This window comes from Phoca vitulina, unplaced genomic scaffold (assembly GCF_004348235.1).
Source record: "Phoca vitulina isolate PV1807 unplaced genomic scaffold, GSC_HSeal_1.0 scaffold28, whole genome shotgun sequence".
NCBI classification, from domain to species: Eukaryota; Metazoa; Chordata; class Mammalia; order Carnivora; family Phocidae; genus Phoca; species Phoca vitulina.
The window spans coordinates 9,216,198-9,234,876 of NW_022589731.1; positions in this window are offsets into that span (position 1 = coordinate 9,216,198).

Sequence of the window (18,679 nt, forward strand, 5' to 3'; positions counted from 1 at the left end):
TGGCATAGCTATAGCTTTGGGAGCTTAGAAGGACCACAGGAGGCCATACAGAAGCCAACTGGAAGACTAAACAAATTGTCCAGATAATTTGGGCAGAGATATGTCCTGCTGGGGGCTGAGTATTTGGCTAAAGTACTTGCTTTGACAAATGATTCTGGTAATCATTCAAGCCTTGGTTTTGCTTTGGAAATTTTCTAATCTTGAGGTAAGGTAAGGACATACATGTCAGTTTCTCTTAGGAGTTGATTCATGGTACAGATACTGGAGATGGATTTGTGAGTGGGCTCTTACCCTTCTTACATGCTTAGAAATTTTTATAATCAAGATAACGTATTCATTCATTCAACCAGTTTGTCTAGTATCTACCTAACGGTGACAATTGACAGAAATTATTGATAGGACAAATACAACAGGGAGGAGGGAAGAAGGAGAAAAGAGGCAGCAAGATAGTATGTAACTCTTAAACTTTAGGAGAGACAGGAGATTCACAAAGAATGAGAAGTGAGGTGGGGGGGTAGTGTGAAGGATTAAGGTCATCTACTTGTAAAAAAAAAAAAGCTATGGCTCAAACAAAGTAAAGGTTTGAAATTTTTCTTATCTAATAAGAAGGCAGTCTAGGGTTATGGCTACATTCTTACCTTGTGAAAATATTAGTGAAAATTATAAACCTTTAGCCAGGTTAAACAAGAAAATAAGAGAGAATAAACAAACTACCAATAGCAAAAATGAAAAAGCTTCATCACTACGGATCCCACAGATATTAAAAAGATAATAAAGGAAGAGTTGTATGAACAACTCTCTGCCCACAGACTTGATAACTTAGATGAAATGAACCAATTCCTTGAAAGACATAAACTATCAAAATCACAGAAGGTGATATAGATAATCCAAATTGATCTATATCCATTCATGAAATTGAATGAGCAACTAATAACTTTCCTAAAAGAAAGCACCAGGCTGAGATGGTTTTCTTGGGGAATTCAATCAAACATTTAAAGAAGAGATGAAACCAGTTCTCCACAATCTCTTCCAGAAAATAGAAGTGGAAATAAAAACAAGAGAAAGGCATTACAAGACAGGAAAACTACAGACCAGTACTTCCGATGAACACGAATGCAAAAATCGTTAATAAAATATGAGCAAATCAAACCCAACAATGGATAAAATGGCATACACCATGACAAAGCAAGATTTATTTCAGGTATGCTGACCTGACATTCAAAAATTAACTAAATTAATCTACCACATTAATAGGTTCAAAAAGAAAAATCCTATGACTGTGTCAATGGGTGCAGAAAAAACATTTGACAAAATCCAACACCAATTTGTAATAAAAACATTCAGCAAGTAGGAATAGAGGGGAAATTCCTCTATTTGAGGAAGAATATGTACAAAAACCCTACAAATAACATCATACCTAATGGTGAGAAAATGGATGCTTTTCTCCTTAGATTGGGAATAAGGTAAGAATGTAACATCTGACCACTCCTATTGAGCATCATACTGGAAGTCCTAATTAGTGAAATAAGATAAAAAGGAAATAAAAGGCATACAGATTGAGAAGGAAGAAATCAAATGGTCTGTGTTTGCAGATAATTTGATTATCTGTATACAAACCCAAAGAATTTATTTTAAAAAATCAAAAAGCTTCTGGAACTAATAGCCAAGTGTAACAAGGTAACAGAATAAAGGTTAATATACAAAAGTCAATTGCTTTCATATCTACCAGTAATAAACAATTTGAATTTAAAATTTAAAGTGTATCATTTACAATAAATCCCCAAAGTAATAATCTTAATTATAAATATAACAAAAATATATAAGCATCTATATATAAAAACTATAAAATTATAGGGTGCCTGGGTGGCTCAGTCAGTTAAATGTCTGCCTTCGGCTAGGTCATGATTCTAGGGTTCTGGGATCGAGTCCTGCATGGGCTCCCTGCTCAGCAGGGAGCCTGCTACTCCCTCTCTCTCTACCCCATCCCCCTGCATGTGTTCTCTCACTCTCTCAAATAAGTAAAATCTTTAAAAAATAGTATAAAACTATGATGCAAGAAATCAGAGGAACTAAAAATATAGAGACATATTCCAAGTTTATGGATTAGAAGACAATATTGTTAAGATGTCAATCATTCTCAACTTGATCTATAGATTCAACAAAATCCCAATCAAAATCTCAGCAAACAATTTCATAGATACCAACTGATTCTAAAGTTTATATAGAAGGCCAAAGACCCTAAATAGCCAACACAATAGTGAAGAACAAAGTTGTAGGATGCACATTACTCAACTTTAATACTTACTATAGAGCTGTAATAATTGAGACAGCATGAAACTTGAAAAAAAAAAACCCACATAGATTAATGGAACAGAGAGTCCAGGAAATTGACCCATAGAGATATAGTCAACTAATCTTTGACAAAGGATCAAAAGCAGTTCAACATAAACAGGATATTCTTTTCAACAAACCCTGCTGGAACATTGGATGTCCATATGCAAAAAAATGAACCTAGACATAGACCTTACGCCTTTCATAAAAATTAACTCAAAATGTACCACAGATCTAACTGTAAAATGCAAAATCTCAAAACTTTTAGAATATAGGGTAACATATAGGTGACCTTGGGCCTGGCAACACATTTTTAGATATAACACGAAAAGCATAATCCATGATAGAAAAACTAGATTATTTAATAAATTTAAAACTTCTGCTCTGAAAGACACTGTTAAAATAATGAAAATACAAGACCCTAACTGGGAGAAATATTTGCAAAACACATATCTGATAAAGGATTTGTATTCAAAATATACAAAGAACACCTTAAAACTTAACAATAAGAAAACAATTCAGTAAAAAAAAAAATGGGCAGAAGATCTGAATAGATATCTCAACAAAGATAGTGTATCAATGGCAAGTAAGCATATGAAAAGATGATCGACATCACTTGTCACTGGAAAATTTCAAATTAAAACCAGAATGACACACACTGATTAGAATGGCTACAGTCCAAAAAAACCTGTCACTATATGAAGCAACAGGAACTCTCATTCATTGATAGTGGGAGTGCAAAATGGAACAACCACTTTGGGATATGGTTTAGCAGTTTTTCTACAGAGCTAAACATAACCTTACCATATGATTTGGCAATCACATCCCTATCCATTTACCTAACTGATTTGAAAACATGTGTCCACACAAAAGCCTGGACTGTTAAATGTTTATAGCAGCTGTATTTATGATCACCCCAAACTAGAAGAAACTACAAGTTTAAAAATGATTAGATAAACCAACTCTGGTACATCCATTCAATGATAAAGAGAAATGAGCTATCAAACAATGAAAAGACATGGATGAGCCTTAAATAAATACTGTAAAAGAAGCCAGTCTAAAAGGAAATATTATATGATTCCAATTATATTACATTCTAGAGACAGAAAAACTATAGCAATAGTAAAATGATCAGTAGTTGACAAGGATTTGAGGGAAGGGGGTAGTGAAATCCAGCAGATAATTTATGGAGATGAAACTACTCGTTATGATACTGTAATTGCAGATATGTGTTACAATACATTCATCAAAACCCATGAACCTGACAGCATAAAGAGCAAACTTTACTATATGCAAAATTTAAAAATCACTTAGGAGGTCAGTGGATCCCAGGATGGAATGCAGAATGAAATGAATGAAACAATCTTGGGAGGAAAAGGTGCTGACTTAAGTAACTTTGGAAATGCATAGTCTGGCAAAAAAAAAAAAAAAAAGACATAAACACTTTACTCTAACTGGTAAATTTTTTTCCCCCCAGGGGAGGTACAAGTTAATTCTGACACTGTTATACATGTGTACTTGAATTGATTTACCTGCAATCTTCTAAAACGCTCTTAATTTCTTAATGAACAATTTGTCCATATCTTTGTTTTGCTGTCTCCTTATGTCCTCTGAGCCTTAACTCCCCAAATCAAATAAGCTTCTCAATCTGGTGTAACCTATTCAAAAATAATTTATGTTTTTATCAAAGAATATGAATAATTTAAGTGAGTCAAATAGAAATTCAAGGCTTTACTCAGCTGATGTGAATCCGGGAGCACCTGAAGACCAGGTAACTTTGAATCAAAGCAGGATTGGAGTTTCATAGGGTGAAGGGAGAAAGGAATAGTGTCCTTACAGTCTGGCTTAGGTGGCAGTTTTCTTCATCTGTAACTCCTACAAAATTTGTGATCAGACTGTTGGAGATGATGCTAGTTTTTGTGCCTCTTGTCTGGATTGTTGGAACAATCCCATCCTGGCAGCTCTCAGAACCATTTGCTTGAGAATTCATTGCAGAAGTGCTTTGCTGTTTGTCAAGATTTGGGGGTGAAGTGGTAGGTGGTAAGAGGAGAGGAATCAAATGTTGAATTGGGAAGCTTGGATTCTCTAACATATCTGCTTTAATTCATTTACAGTTTCCCCCTTTCACATGGATACAGTGGAAATAATTCTATTTCTAGACTCTTTATTTCCACACCTCAGTAATTCTACATATTTCCTGTCTTTTCTCTCATCTTTCTTTCTCTTGTTAAGTCATGCGGACTTGTGCAAGGTAGTTTTCCTATTTGTTCCTCAGCTCTCTATGTTGGAAAATGTGGATGTATTTCCTACCTCACAGGATTATGATGAGGATTTATTAGTCAGCTAATCAGTATGTGACATTATTTCAGTAAATATACCAAGGAAAATGTATTCCTCTCTGGACCTCCTCCCCTTCATTATCATAGACCTTTGAAGTTCAATGTTAATGTAAGTGAGAAAAGAAACATCTGAATCACAAATTCTCAGGGTGGATGATTCCATAGTCTGTCTCACATCACCAAAGAGTTCAATGGGATTCCCAACTTGTTGCAAAATCTTTCTGTGTTGGTTTCTAATCCAGCTCCACTCTTTCTTCCATCAACATAATAACATATAACCAATATGCCTGGCAGAAAAGGGCAGGAATTAAGGTTTCTGGTATTTTACTTGTTCAGATTTATCTCTTCACTGCACCCCTCCCAAAACAATATATAAGAGATTAGACTCAGATATGATGCCAAAAGCAAAGGCAATAATAATTTTAAAAATCAACAAATAGGACTACATCAAAATGAGAAGCTTCTCTATAGCAAAAGAAGCAACCAGCAAAATGAAAGACAAACTATTGAATTAGAGAAATTATTTGCAAACCATCTATCTGATTAGGGGTTAGTATCCAAAAGATATAGAGTACTCATACAACTCAATAGCAAAAACAAACAAACAAAACAATCCAATTAAAAAATGAGAAGAAGATCTGAATAGACATTTTTCCAAAGAAAACATACAAATGCCTACTAAATAAATGGATGTTCTACATCACTAATCATCAGGGAAATACAATCAAAACTACAATGAGATATAACCTAATACCTGTTAGAATGGCTATTACCAAAAAGACAAAAGACAAAAAATGTGTTGGCAGGGATATAGAGAAAGGGAAACCTCGTGCACTGTTGGTGGGAATGTAAATTGATATAGCCACTATGGTAAAGTGTATGGAGGTTCCTCAAAAAATTGAAAATAGAATTACCATATGATCTAGCAATCCCACTTTTGGGTATACATAGAAGAAAATTAAATCACTATCTTGAAGAGATATCTATATTCTCATGTCCATTGCAGTATTATTCATAATAGCCAAGGCATGGAAACAACCTTAGTGTTCATCGATGGATAAATGGATAAAGAAAATGTAATATTTATATATACATATAATATAATGTATTACAAAATAATATAATACATAATAATATATAATATAATAAAAATAAAATGTAATATATATACATATAATAACATATTTTATATTATATATATGTAATGAAATACTAGGCATAAAAAAAGGAAATCCTGCCTTTTGTGACAACATGGATAGAACTTGAGGGTATTGTACTAAGTGAAATAAGTCAAAAGAAGACAAATAATATATGTTCTCATTTAAATGTGCAATCTTTAAAAGCCAAAATCATAAAACTAGAAAGTAGAATGATGTTTCCCAGAGGGGAAATGGGGAGATATTGATCAAAGGGTACAAACTTCCAACTATAAGAGGAATAAGTTCTGGGGATCTAATATAGAGCATGGTAATGATAATTAATAGTTCAGTATTGTATACTTGAAAGTTAATAAAAGAGTAGATCTTAAATGTTACTGCCACTCCAGGGGTGCCTGGGTGACTCAGTCAGTTAAGCGCTATAAGAGGAGTAAGTTCTGGGGATCTAATATAGAGCATGGTGATAATTAATGGTTCAGTATTGTATACTTGAAAGTTAATAAAAGAGTAGATCTTAAATGTTACTGCTCATATAAGGAGGTGGAGGTATTAACTAATCTTATTGTAATCATTTCCCCATATATACATATATCAAATCAAACCACCATATTATACACCTTAAATTTACATATGTCATATATCAGTAATATCTCAATAAAGCTGAAAGAAAAGAGAGCTCAGACTCATCACCTTGCCCAGGCACCTTGATGCCCATAATATTTTATAGCCTTATGTGTTCTCTTAATGTCTGCATCCCATAACCCAAGTCCAAGTAACATGTAATTTATATACTGGAACAAAAAGAACAACAGCCCCATCAATAGGGTCATAAAAAAGGGAAAAATAATAATCTAAGGCACTCTAAAGTAATAATTTAGAACCACAAAGGAAAGAAAATGAAAACTATAACAGGGCGCTTGGGTGGCTCAGTCGTTAAGCGTCTGCCTTTGGCTCAGGTCATGATCCCGGGGTCCTGGGTTGAGCCCCGCATTGGGTTCCCTGCTCAGTGGGAAGCCTGCTTCTCCCTCTCCCACTCCCACTGCTTGTGTTCCCTCTCTCACTTTTTTTTTGTCAAATAAATAAATAAAATCTTAAAAAAAAAAAGAAAATGAAAACCATTATGTAAATATAAAGGGATCTAAGTTTGAAATAAAAGGTGTTAGATACATAGTTCAAGTATTAACAAAAGGAGAGGGAACAGATTTAAGAGTTTTCTGCCCATTAAGATACTTCCTCAATTCTGTTTGAATATTAGTCCTTCATAGGGCTAGAGGCTTATTGGTTGACCTCATCCCTGTCTTCACCCCTGAGTTTAGTACTAGTTGGAAAAACCCAGAGGTCAGATAGATGGAGATCAATATATCAGCCATATTAGCAGTAAAGTTGATTGCAAGATATGGTTTGGATATGTGAACACCATAGGGTGTCCTAATATTTGTCTCTCAAATCAAGAAATTGTCTCAGAAGGGTCTCACCTGAGAGTGTGAATATAAAAGAAGACACATTCCATATTGATGCTCCTCACTTCTGTAGTAGAGAATGAGAGACTGAATGTACAAATGGATACTGGCCAGGCCATATAAAAAACAGAACTCTTACCGATAATGTGTAGCAACAAGACCAGAAACCAACCCATTATCCATAGTAACTAGTCCAGGAAACCAGTCTGCTATCTATAAGACTTGTAGGAAGTCAGTCCGCTACCTCTAGTAACCAATCCAGGAAACCAAACAATAATCCCTGTAGCAATTGGCCCAAAGTGGCCAAAACTTGATTAATAACTGACAGCTTCCCCATTTTTGTCTCCACTTCCAATTTAGGACCAATCAGAGAAAGCCAAATACGCTTCCCTAATTGATCACATAGGATGCTCTGCTTCTAGTTAGTCCCCTTAGAGCTTCCCCATGACAATAGCCTCCAATCAGAACACACCTAAAGCCTTTCTTTTTTCCAGTATAAAGCTTTCCCACTCTCCTGTCTGCCTTAAAATCTCTGCCAAAATACCAACTAAAGGGGGCTTTCTTGCTATAGCAGGTTCTAAAATAAATAGCCTTTGCTTGTTCTCATTTGGTTGGTCTTCATTTCTTTCCACAGGAGGGAAGGAGAGAAAAAGACCACAGGCTCTCTCTCTCCAAGGCCAGGCTTGGACCTGATTTGGCCTTGGTATGTAGAGAAGTTAGGAGCAAAGACAGATGCACAGGTTCTCCAACAGAGCTCTCTGAAAGACGAGGACAGTTTCTGCCAGTCTATTCAATTTCTGCTTCCCAATTTTACTAATTGGATACATCCCTTCCAATACCTTGGAAAGGAGTGAGTGAGTTAGAGGTTGAGAGGAAGAGTGAAGGAGAAATTTTTTTCCCCTCTAGGAAACATGAAGAGTAAGGAATAAGTATTATCTCCTAATGTGTATAATCTCCTATATGTAGTATTTGGTCTCTGCAACTCTACTTCTTTGATACTTAGCAGCATTATATGTAGTGGTATCATCCTCATCATCATTATCATCACTATCATGGTCACAGGGAATATATTAGAATCACATAAAAACCAAGGAACGGGTAGGTTTCCTGCTAGACTGTTTTTGGTTATTCCAGAATTATTCTGTTCATGATCCTTCCTTTCCTTGAAATCTACATAATCAGGAAATGATTACTGAGTTCAGGATGACCTCAGACCTCTCTAATAGTCAGCTACTGGGGTCCACATGTAAGGTTCTTTTCTCTTTATGCCCCCTGATTTGGAAAGAGAGAAAAGAGCAGAGCAAGTACCTGGTACTCCTAAAATGGAATTATTGGGATTCACAGCTAGCCGGGATTGGAACTGGGGGTTGGGGAAGGATTTCCCTACTATCTCTCTATCTCTTTTGTGATAACAAAGGCGATAAAAAGATGAGTCATGATATAACAACAGTGCTGCCTGCCAAGAGCAGTTCCTGTGTGAGCAGTAAAGGTACAGCTGTGTGCTCATGTCTCCATCTGGGGTGAGCTCAAGATACAAGCGAGGGATTCATATATAGTCCTGGCTGTCAAAACTAGGAACGTTTTCAAAGGCTCAAGAAAGCCATCTTGAGACTAAATAGAACTCATTTTGTTACTCTCAATTCGGAATTTAGAACAGATTTGTACTTGTAGTAATGTCCTGATTGGAAAAATAATAGCATCTCCTAGTTGTCAAAATTATTTGTATTAAAACTCAGTTTAGACAATGCAATAAAGCGCCCTTCTTAGCACATTGTGTCCCAATCATGATGAATGGCATGATTAAACTTTGTCTGTCTTCATAACATGATTAAGAGGGATCTGTTATTAGATAAAGGTGCAGAACAAAGACAAATGCATCTCTGGCAGAAACTGAAAGTCATTGTCTCACTAGATGCACCCAGGTTGTGCCTACAAATGACACCAGAGCACATTCCTGGGGTGGCCAAAGGGCATGAAGTACAGTTTGGGTCTTTACATAGACACTAGAACTACAGTGGCTGGGAGAAATTAAGGAGTGGGGAAAGTGTTAGAAGAAACTTGTGCCAAATGAGAAGCTGTTGTCATTGAGAACCAACTCCAAAATGCAACATTTGTTTACATGTGATCACAAAGCTTTTCTTTTCTCTCCATCTCATAGTAGGGAGTCTTATTTACTATGGAGTTAGCCCTGAGTGAGCAAGCCTGATCAGTTAGCCCTGACATTTCCCCCAAGGAATTCAAGTCGAGGTCTTTTATGGATGAATTAACCAAAAATATTTATTTAGTATCATAAGCAATAAAGCATTGTACTAGGTGGTAACGAGTGATATGTTAATAATATGGCTCAGTCCTTGTCATTAAAAGGCTTCTACTCACAATTATCTTCATGGCTGAGATGGCCAACCTCACAAGGAAGCAGAGTATCACTGGGGAGTCAATGTCATGAGACCAGAAGTCATTCCATCAGCAATTCAACATACAGATTATAAATGGGGTGTTCAGCTCAGACAGATCCAGATTCAGTTTCCACCTCCATCACTCCCTAGCTTTGTGACCTTGAGTAATTTGCTTAACTTCCTTTTGCCTCAGTATCTAAATCTGAAAAATAAGATGAATAATACATACTGTGTGTGATGCGTTAGCAGAGCTGGTCCAGTAGTAGGGACATAATAAATAATAGCTACTCCTTTTTCTGACTTTAATCAGCACTAGGAAAATGAACCAAGTGTTTTAAAATTTATTTTTGCTATTGTGCTGTTATTTTTGTGTCTTTCCTCCTTTATCATGAATCTGAAAGGATATTCACAGTGAAGATGTGCCTGCTACACTGGTTGGATTTGTGAATTTGTGATTTGCCAGGATTTGGATTTGGATGGGCTAGGAAGCAGCACAGATGGACCTGTGTAGAAACCTGGATTCGTGTCTCATTTGCTTACCACTGAAAACAGTACTTTAAGCTAAGCTGTTTTATCATTCTGTCTTGGTTTTTCTATTTATCAAAAGGGAAATATGGAAAGAAACTTGTACTTACTGAGTATCAGGCACTATAATAATCAAATTCTGCACATATCTCATTTAATCTTTATTCCAAACCTTCAAAGAACCCAGTTTTATCTTCATTTTACAGATTAGAAAACTAAGGAGGATAGAATCTGGTGCCCAGAGTCTTGTAGTGAGGCAGAGCCATTCAGTAATAAGACCATAGTCTTGGACTTAGATCAGCTCAGCTCAAACATGGTCATGCCCAGTGTCATCTTGAATAAGCTACTCAGCACCTATCAATCTCAATATGTTTATCGGTAAATTGGAGATAGCAATACATACCTTTTGGGCTTGTCAGTATTAAAAGAAAATAATTACTGTGTGTCTAGTGTCCAGGTCAGTTCCTGGACAACATTTAGTTGATGCACATTAAATGGTACCTATAAGACCCTGGACCATGATCTGATGTCAAAAAGGGTTAGATGACAAGGGTGCATTGGAAATATATGCATCTAGACACAGTTTCAAGAAAAGAATACTGGCGTGGATGGACTTCTTTGAAGGCGCTGACATCATCTCCTGTTCCTCTTCCTTTAATTCTCTTAAAGCAAATAAATTGTATTTGTTCCTGATGAAAGGAGAGACAGCCTTGAACCCAGTTCTTCTGTTCTGCCATCCTGTTTAATGACTGATGTTTACATTCAACTCACAGGTGTTCTCACAGGTGTAGAGAAAAAAAATAGCCATGATACAAGGCCTCCAAATTTATATCAGGGCCATGAGATTAATTAAAACGCATATTTAGGGAGCACCAACTATATGCCAGTCACTCTTCTAAGTGTGAGGTCACATCAGGAAACAAGATAGACAAACTTCCCTACATTCGTGGAGCTTACTATCTAGCAGAGGGAAAGATAATAAGTAGAATAAATAAGTAAATTATATACCATTTAAGAAAATGATCAAAGTGCAATGGAATAAAGAAGAAAAGAGATTGGGGTAAGGGATTGGGAGCTGGGGGATGGGATAGATTGTGACAGCTTTTAAACTGGCTTTCAGAGAGTCTCACCCAACCAGCATCATAATTAATGTCACCTCAGAGATAATAGCTCTGAGCTGAATCTGCAGATGTTTAATGCTGCTTTGTGTGAAAAGTGGATTGAAATGATAATTTAAGAATAATTATTTTAATTGATGTTTGAGTATCAGAGAGATGGCGAGCTCACTGGTGGGATGGGAAGGTGTGTTTGTGCTCAGGGATGTTCGACTTCATTTATTTAAATGGGTTTTCCATTCACGTCTGTCTTCTGGATGCAAAATAACCCTTCCAGGTAATCATGAGCAGTTCTCTTTACCTAGAAACATCCTCTCATTTATCCTCTCTGGGTGAGCAGAGTGGGTGGAAAGTAGCTGTGAAAAACCTCAAAAATCATCAGACATAGACTAGAGAAGTGAGCTCAGCCAGGTAGCTAAAAGAGTGCCACTGTGCTTGTTATCCTGACCTGTCAATATGAATGTGGCAGAAGGTCATGGGAAATTGTCCACCCCTCAGTAGTTAACAGAGACACTTCTTTTTCCAATAAAAAGTTGACACTATGTATAATGCTTGTAATTAATATATGCCCTAATGATGCCAAACAACCACTAGAAGTTGTGTTGGAGAAGAATACATGATTACCTGGAAAGGTGATCAAAATATATTGCAAAGTGGGAAAGCTATATGTATGATATGACACTATTTTTGATGTTATTGTTTATAAATGAAAGGGAACCAAAATATTAACAGAAGTAATCTCGGGATTGTAGACTTATGGGCAATTCTTACTTTCTTCTTTTTACACAATAAGCATGTCATTTTTGCAAAAAGGTATAAACAATAAAAGTTATATTTAAAGCATAATAACATGGGGCACCTGGGTGTCACAGTCAGTTAAGCATCTGACTCTTGGTTTCAGCTCAGGTCATGATCTCAGGGTCCTGGGATTGAGCCCCACGCAGAGCTCCAGGCTGGGTGTGGAACCTGCTTGGGATCCTTTCTCCCTCTCCCTCTGCCCCTCCTGCTCATGCTCTCTCTCTCTCTTGCTGTCTTTCTCTCTCAAATAAATAAATAAATCTTTTAAAAAATAAAGCATAATAACAAATAAATCCAATTACCCATAGATATATTAACCTTGTTGTCACCAAAATATTTGAAATCCCTTTGACTATTGGGCTATATCCTCTTTGTATATTGGGTGCATGTGGTTTTTAGAGGGTTATACCAGTGATGTGTTAGTAAGTATTTAACAAGTGGCTCTGTAGCCTGCTTTCCCATCCAAAATAAATAAATAAATAAATAAAATAAACATGAATTTTTAGTGTTTGTCAATTTCCATGGTGTAAATACTGCCTCTGTGGCAATTTTAAGCTACCAACATCATGTCACTAAACATGGTACCTCACGTATTAAAAAAATCCAAAATTCAGAATCTCCAAGTTAATAAATAAACCTTACAAGAACAGTTATTTAATACATAGGATAGCAAATGCTATTCCAGCAAAAGACCCTACTTTATGCCATGGAACAAGATTTTAGGAAGATATACTCACAATAGACTTTTGTGAGCCTTTATGTGATACGCTAGTCTACCATTGGGTCATGTTCACATCTGCCTGAATACAGAATTAGGCATGGAACAAAATTGTCCTTATACATTGTTGGTTCACTGATGCTTCTCTTTTCCCCAGGAAAGGAAGAGACAGGTACAACTACTTCTTGTCTCCTACATTGATAAGGCCTCCTGAGAACCACAGGATCTTTGCTAGCAGAAAATTTGATGCTCTATTTCTTTATATAAAATATTTTTAAAATTGTATTGTTTTTTATTTTAATTCTAGTATAGTTAACATACAGTGTTATATTAGTTTCAGGTGTACAATATAGTGATTCAATAATTCTATACATTACTCAGTGCTCATCACGATAAATGTGCTATATTGGAAAATTTATCATCTACATCTCCATACTATTAAATGAAAACATGAAAGTTTAAGGTTCATGGAGATTCAGATGCTTAAATTTCCAATATATGAAGTTCTTTATTCAGTATTTCAGAAACTTCAGAGATTCTGCGAGAGCTCACTTCAACACAGCCTTAGCTATAGCTGGGTGGGAGTAGAGGTTTACCTTGTGAGAAAGGCAATAGGCATTCACCCTGAAGTCAGAATATTATGTACAAATCACAAGTACATTTGCACTGAGAAACCATTTGATGTAGATGCAGGTAGGTCATGGCAAGGGATTCGCACTGTGAAATGATGACTATCATTTATCGAGCATGTACGGCATGGCAACAACAATCTCTGTCAAATCTCTGTGACAACCTTATGGACTAGGCATTGTCATTAACCTCATCATTACAGGCAAGGAAACTGCCTGGAGTGATAAAGATAGGAAGCGGGTGGAACTCTGATTCAAACTCAAATCAGCCTTATCTGAATCTACCTAAGATTCTCAAAAGCATAATACCTCATTGCCTCCCCAGTGTGTGGGTCAGTCCCTTGTGTGAAAGACACTGCTATGTGTTTGCAAAACTCATTTCATTTTCCTTCCAGTTCCACAGCTAAGGTTTATTTCCAGACTCCTTGAGATATGTTGGAACCGTGTGACTGAGTCTAGATTAAATAGAATGAGATGAGAAGTAATAGGAGCCACTCTGGGCCCTTAAAAACCTCCATGCTTGATGCTCCTGTCTCCTTCCATGGTGACTCTGGAAGGCACATTTTGAATACGGAGGTACTACAAAATGAAAGGAACCTAAGTTTATTTGTTACTGCAGCATGGTGGAGTGTACTCTAACTTATCCATATATCTCACTGAATTTTTTTTGGTTAAAAGAAGAAAATGTGGCCAGAACTTTCTCTGCTCAGATGTCCCTCTTAGAGTAGTTCCCCAGTCTTTCATAACATAGTCCCTATGCCTCTGTTTTAAATCTTACTTTGTTGAATTACAATTTACACATTGTCTTTCTGTATGCTTCGGAAGGGCAGGACTGGCCTCTGAAGCTGGTCCAGGCTGACCACGGGTTGGCATATTGATTGGACCATCCAGGTTAGCCTGCAAATGCCTGAAATGAAGGACTGTCAAAAACCAGTTCAGCACTTTGAAATTGTTGCAGTGTTTCTTTGGAATTGCATTTTCTTTCTTTCTTTCTTTCTTTCTTTCTTTCCTTCCTTTCTTTCTTTCCTTCCTTTCTTTTTTCTTTCTTTCTTTCTTTCCTTCCTTTCTTTTTTCTTTCTTTCTTTCTTTCTTTCTTTCTTTCTTTCTTTCTTCTTTCTTTCTTTCTTTCTTTCTTTTCTTTCTTTTCTTTCTTTCTTTCTTCTTTTCTTTTCTTTTCTTTTTTGTCTTTTTTCTTCTAACCCCCAAACGCATGCAGTCCCTTTATCACTGATTCCAGGAAGGAAATTCTTTCAACTGGGATTATAAATCAGTGCCTTACCTCTCCCTGGACAAACTGAATTTCAAAGCTGACTGAGGAAGAAGAGTCCCTGAGCCCTGGGAAAGGGAATCTAGATAGCAGGAGTTGGTCAAAATCCTTGGGGGCATGAGACCCTTCCCTGCTCCTGCAAACCTATCCCTTGACCAGCAGAAGCCCTTTTGTGCTCTGCCATGGGCCAGGACAGCACCTCATCTCTTCATATTGCATTTCTCCTGATTTATGCTCCTGTATTTCCATGATTGTAATGCCTGGTTATCTCCTTATCAGACTGTATGCTTTATAAGGACAGAGACTGCATGTTTTGCTCAGTGTTGGGCCAAGGCCTGTTGTTACATTGTTGTGTGTTATGTTGTTACATTGTGGATGCTGAAGGTATAAGACTCCCCTGTGCCCTGACTCAGGCTGCAGGCTGGTGGAGAGGAGTATGGGGCCAACACTGTGAAATACTCAGCTAGCCACTGACAGGTGTTCTCATTTAAAACTTAAATACCCCCACACCAGTCAGAATGGCTACAATTAACAAGTCAGGAAACAACAGATGTTGGCGAGGATGCTGAGAAAGGGGAACCCTCTCACATTGCTGGTGGGGATGCAAGCTGGTGCAGCCACTCTGGAAAACAGTATGGAGGTTTCTCAAAAAGTTAAAAATAGAGCTACCCTATGACCCAGCAATTGCACTACTAGGTATTTATCCAGAGGATACAAACATAGTGATTTGAAGGGGTACCTGTACCCCAATGTTTATAGCAGCAATGTCCACAATAGCCAAACTATGGAAAGAGCAGAGATGTCCATCGACAGAAGAATGGATAAAGATGTGGTATATATATATACAATGGAATATTACTCAGCCATTAAAAAATATTGAAATATTACTATTTGCAATGATGTGGATGGAACTAGAGGGTATTATGCTAAGCGAAATAAGTCAGTCAGAGAAAGACAATTATCATATGATCTCACTCATATGTGGAATTTAAGAAACAAAACAGGATCATAGGTGAAGGGAGGGAAACATAAAATAAGATGAAATCAGAGAGGGAGACAAACCATAAGAGACCCTTGACTCTAGGAAACAAACTGAGGGTTGCTGGAGGGGAGGTGGGTGGGGAGATGGGGTAACTGGGTGATGGGCATTAAGGAGGGCACGTGATGTGATGAGCACTGGGTGTTATATGCAACTGATGAACCACTAAACTCTACCTCTAAAACCAAACCAAACCAAACCAAACCAAAACACTTCAATGAGAAACTTAGAGTGACTCTGTGAGGTACTTGGTGTCACCCTAATTTTTACAGAGGAGAAAACAGTCCACTGCTAGTCAGTGATGAAACTGGGGTTTGGCCAGAGTCTGGCAGTCACCAGGGCTTCTGCTCTTTCCAGCACCCCCCTCTCCTTCTACCCTCCCCACACTCTCAGCCAATAGTCAGCTGCATCAGAATAGAGTCAGGAGGAAGAGTCTCAGAGTATACCCTCTCTGAGATGCTGGCCTGGGAGCCTTTGGGAGGCCCCTGGTCCTTACTTCAGATTCCTTAGATGGCTCTCTACCTGGTCCTGGAGAGGTTTGGACATTCTCACCAGCATCTCACCAGCATCTTTTCAGTTCTGGTAGCCAAAAACAGGCACCGGTGGAGTGAAAAGGCAAAGGGAAAACACAGAAGCTCTTTTGAGTCTGCTGAGATGAGGGGATATCCTGAGACTGCTGGGAAATCAAAAACTCCAAACAGTTATTTGAAGAAAGAATCATGCCCACTTGATCTATTATTACTCTCTTCCGGCAACCTTACCTCCAATTCTCACTCTCTTTCCTTGCTTCTTGCATGTATTATGGATTTTCTTCCATGCATGTTATGACATACCCACCCCATTAATCCCACTCCCACTGATTAGATCAGGGTTTTCTACCCAGGGTGCTCTCTTGGACAACACTGAGCCATTAGAAAGCCAGAGACCAGCATGCCACAAGCCACATGGCTTCTCCTTCCCCTGATTTGCAAATAGTTAAACTTGCAAAATCTATGCATGTCTTATTTCTCAGCTGATTAAGGCCAATCCCTTTGAATGTGTAGAGAATTAGCATTTGGCTGATCTACTTTCTGTATCTTTGCCTGGCTATCAGAATACATTGTGAATATCCTAAAAGTTTCTAGTGTATATTCCAAATCTACATTTTGCAGGTTCAGAACATAGTCATAAAACAATCTTGCAGTTGTATCAATAAAGAGCCTTTTTGATATCCCTCTTCTCAAAATATACCTAGAAACAAAGGAATCATGCCCACTTTGAAGACAAATTTCTCTTTTATAATGTTTAATGACACTGCTTTTCTATATTCTGGTTTCCAGGGGGCATTGGGAGGATGACATTTTATCTTCTGTTTTCTCCTTGCTCAGATTTTTTGGTTTCAGGGGCTCCTTATGTTTCTATACTGAAAGAAATAATTAGTGTATGATTAAGGGTCTGCTAGCTTTCCTGAATTCAACTTAAAATAAGAGTCTAATTTCTCCCTGTATTATTTGGAAGAAACAAAAGAAAAACTCTGAGTTAATAAAATACAAATGCCATGGACTCACTCACATTCTCTCAGGGGAATCTGAAAAACAACCTTGGCCCTCTTCCCAGTGCACTTAAAAGTGAGAAGTCAATGGAATGAAGCTGTTTGCAATAAGCAATAATAGTGATAAATAATGCATGGGCCCTTATTATTTCCACAGTTCCCTCCCTCCCACTTGATCAAGGTCCTGAGCAAACTTTCTCCTCCTCGTGCTCATTCTCAGCTGAAGGGCGCATGCAGTAAGAAATGATCGGTAGTTCAGGGCCAGGCTTATCTGAAACAAACAGAGTCATGTGTGCCCTGCAGGCCACGCAGAAGCGTGAGGGTACCCTGCCGAGAGCTGCCCCAAATTACCACTTAACCAAGAATACTCCTCCTAACAGCATGTTACAGCAGGCCTGTGTCTCACGGAACTGACCTGTCAGGAGGATGGATTGAGTTTTCCCGAGGACGTGGTCATCGGGAAGAAAGGAGAAGGTAATGTTTTGGGCTTGTACAGAAGGAAGGGCAGCGAGACTGTGAACTGTCACTCAGGCTGCAGCCCCTGGTTTCATTCTAGTTGAGGCTTTTTGGAAGAGCAAACACCAGGTTCTTTCCTCAAAGCACTACAAGGACAGGTTGACTTGGACAATCTGGTCCAGACTTTACCGGCCAGAGGTCCAAGGAACGAGTCCCTCTAGAAGAAAAGACAAAGTATTCCATGGCAAATATGTTTAGGACATAAATGGGTTTCATGAGCACAGGGTTTCTGAGAGCTGAAAATGTATCATTCTAAATTGTGAATCTCCAAAAGTATGGATCTAGCAAATGGTGTTTCTCCAATATAATTAACCACAGAATTGTCTTGCTAGGTCTTTTGTAAGAGTCACTTACTAGCTGTGTGACCTTGGGCAAGTTACTTAACTGTATCTTTTATTTTTAAAATGGGGAAATTAAGATGATTAAATGAGTACATATATATATATACTTGCAGTCATATTATATATATATAATATATATATAATATATATATATAATATAATATATATATTACATATATATATAACTAAGAATAATGCCTGGCGCATAGTAAGTACTATGCAAGTGATAAGTGATTATTGTGTTAGTTTTGATTGTTGTTGCAGAATCCAGGATTGACATGGATTAAGAGTTTAAGAGTTTATGACTCATATTTTAAGCATCATGGAAAGAACATGGAGTTTAAAGTCAGACAGCTATGATTGAAATAGCACCTGTCATTTTCTAGCCATGTGCTCTTAAGCAAGTTCACAGCTGTACTTCAGTTTCTCCTGTAAAATGGGGATATTTTAGTACCTTGTAGAGAATATTTTGAGAACCGAATGAGATGAGGTTATGTATGTAAAGTTCTTAGCTCTG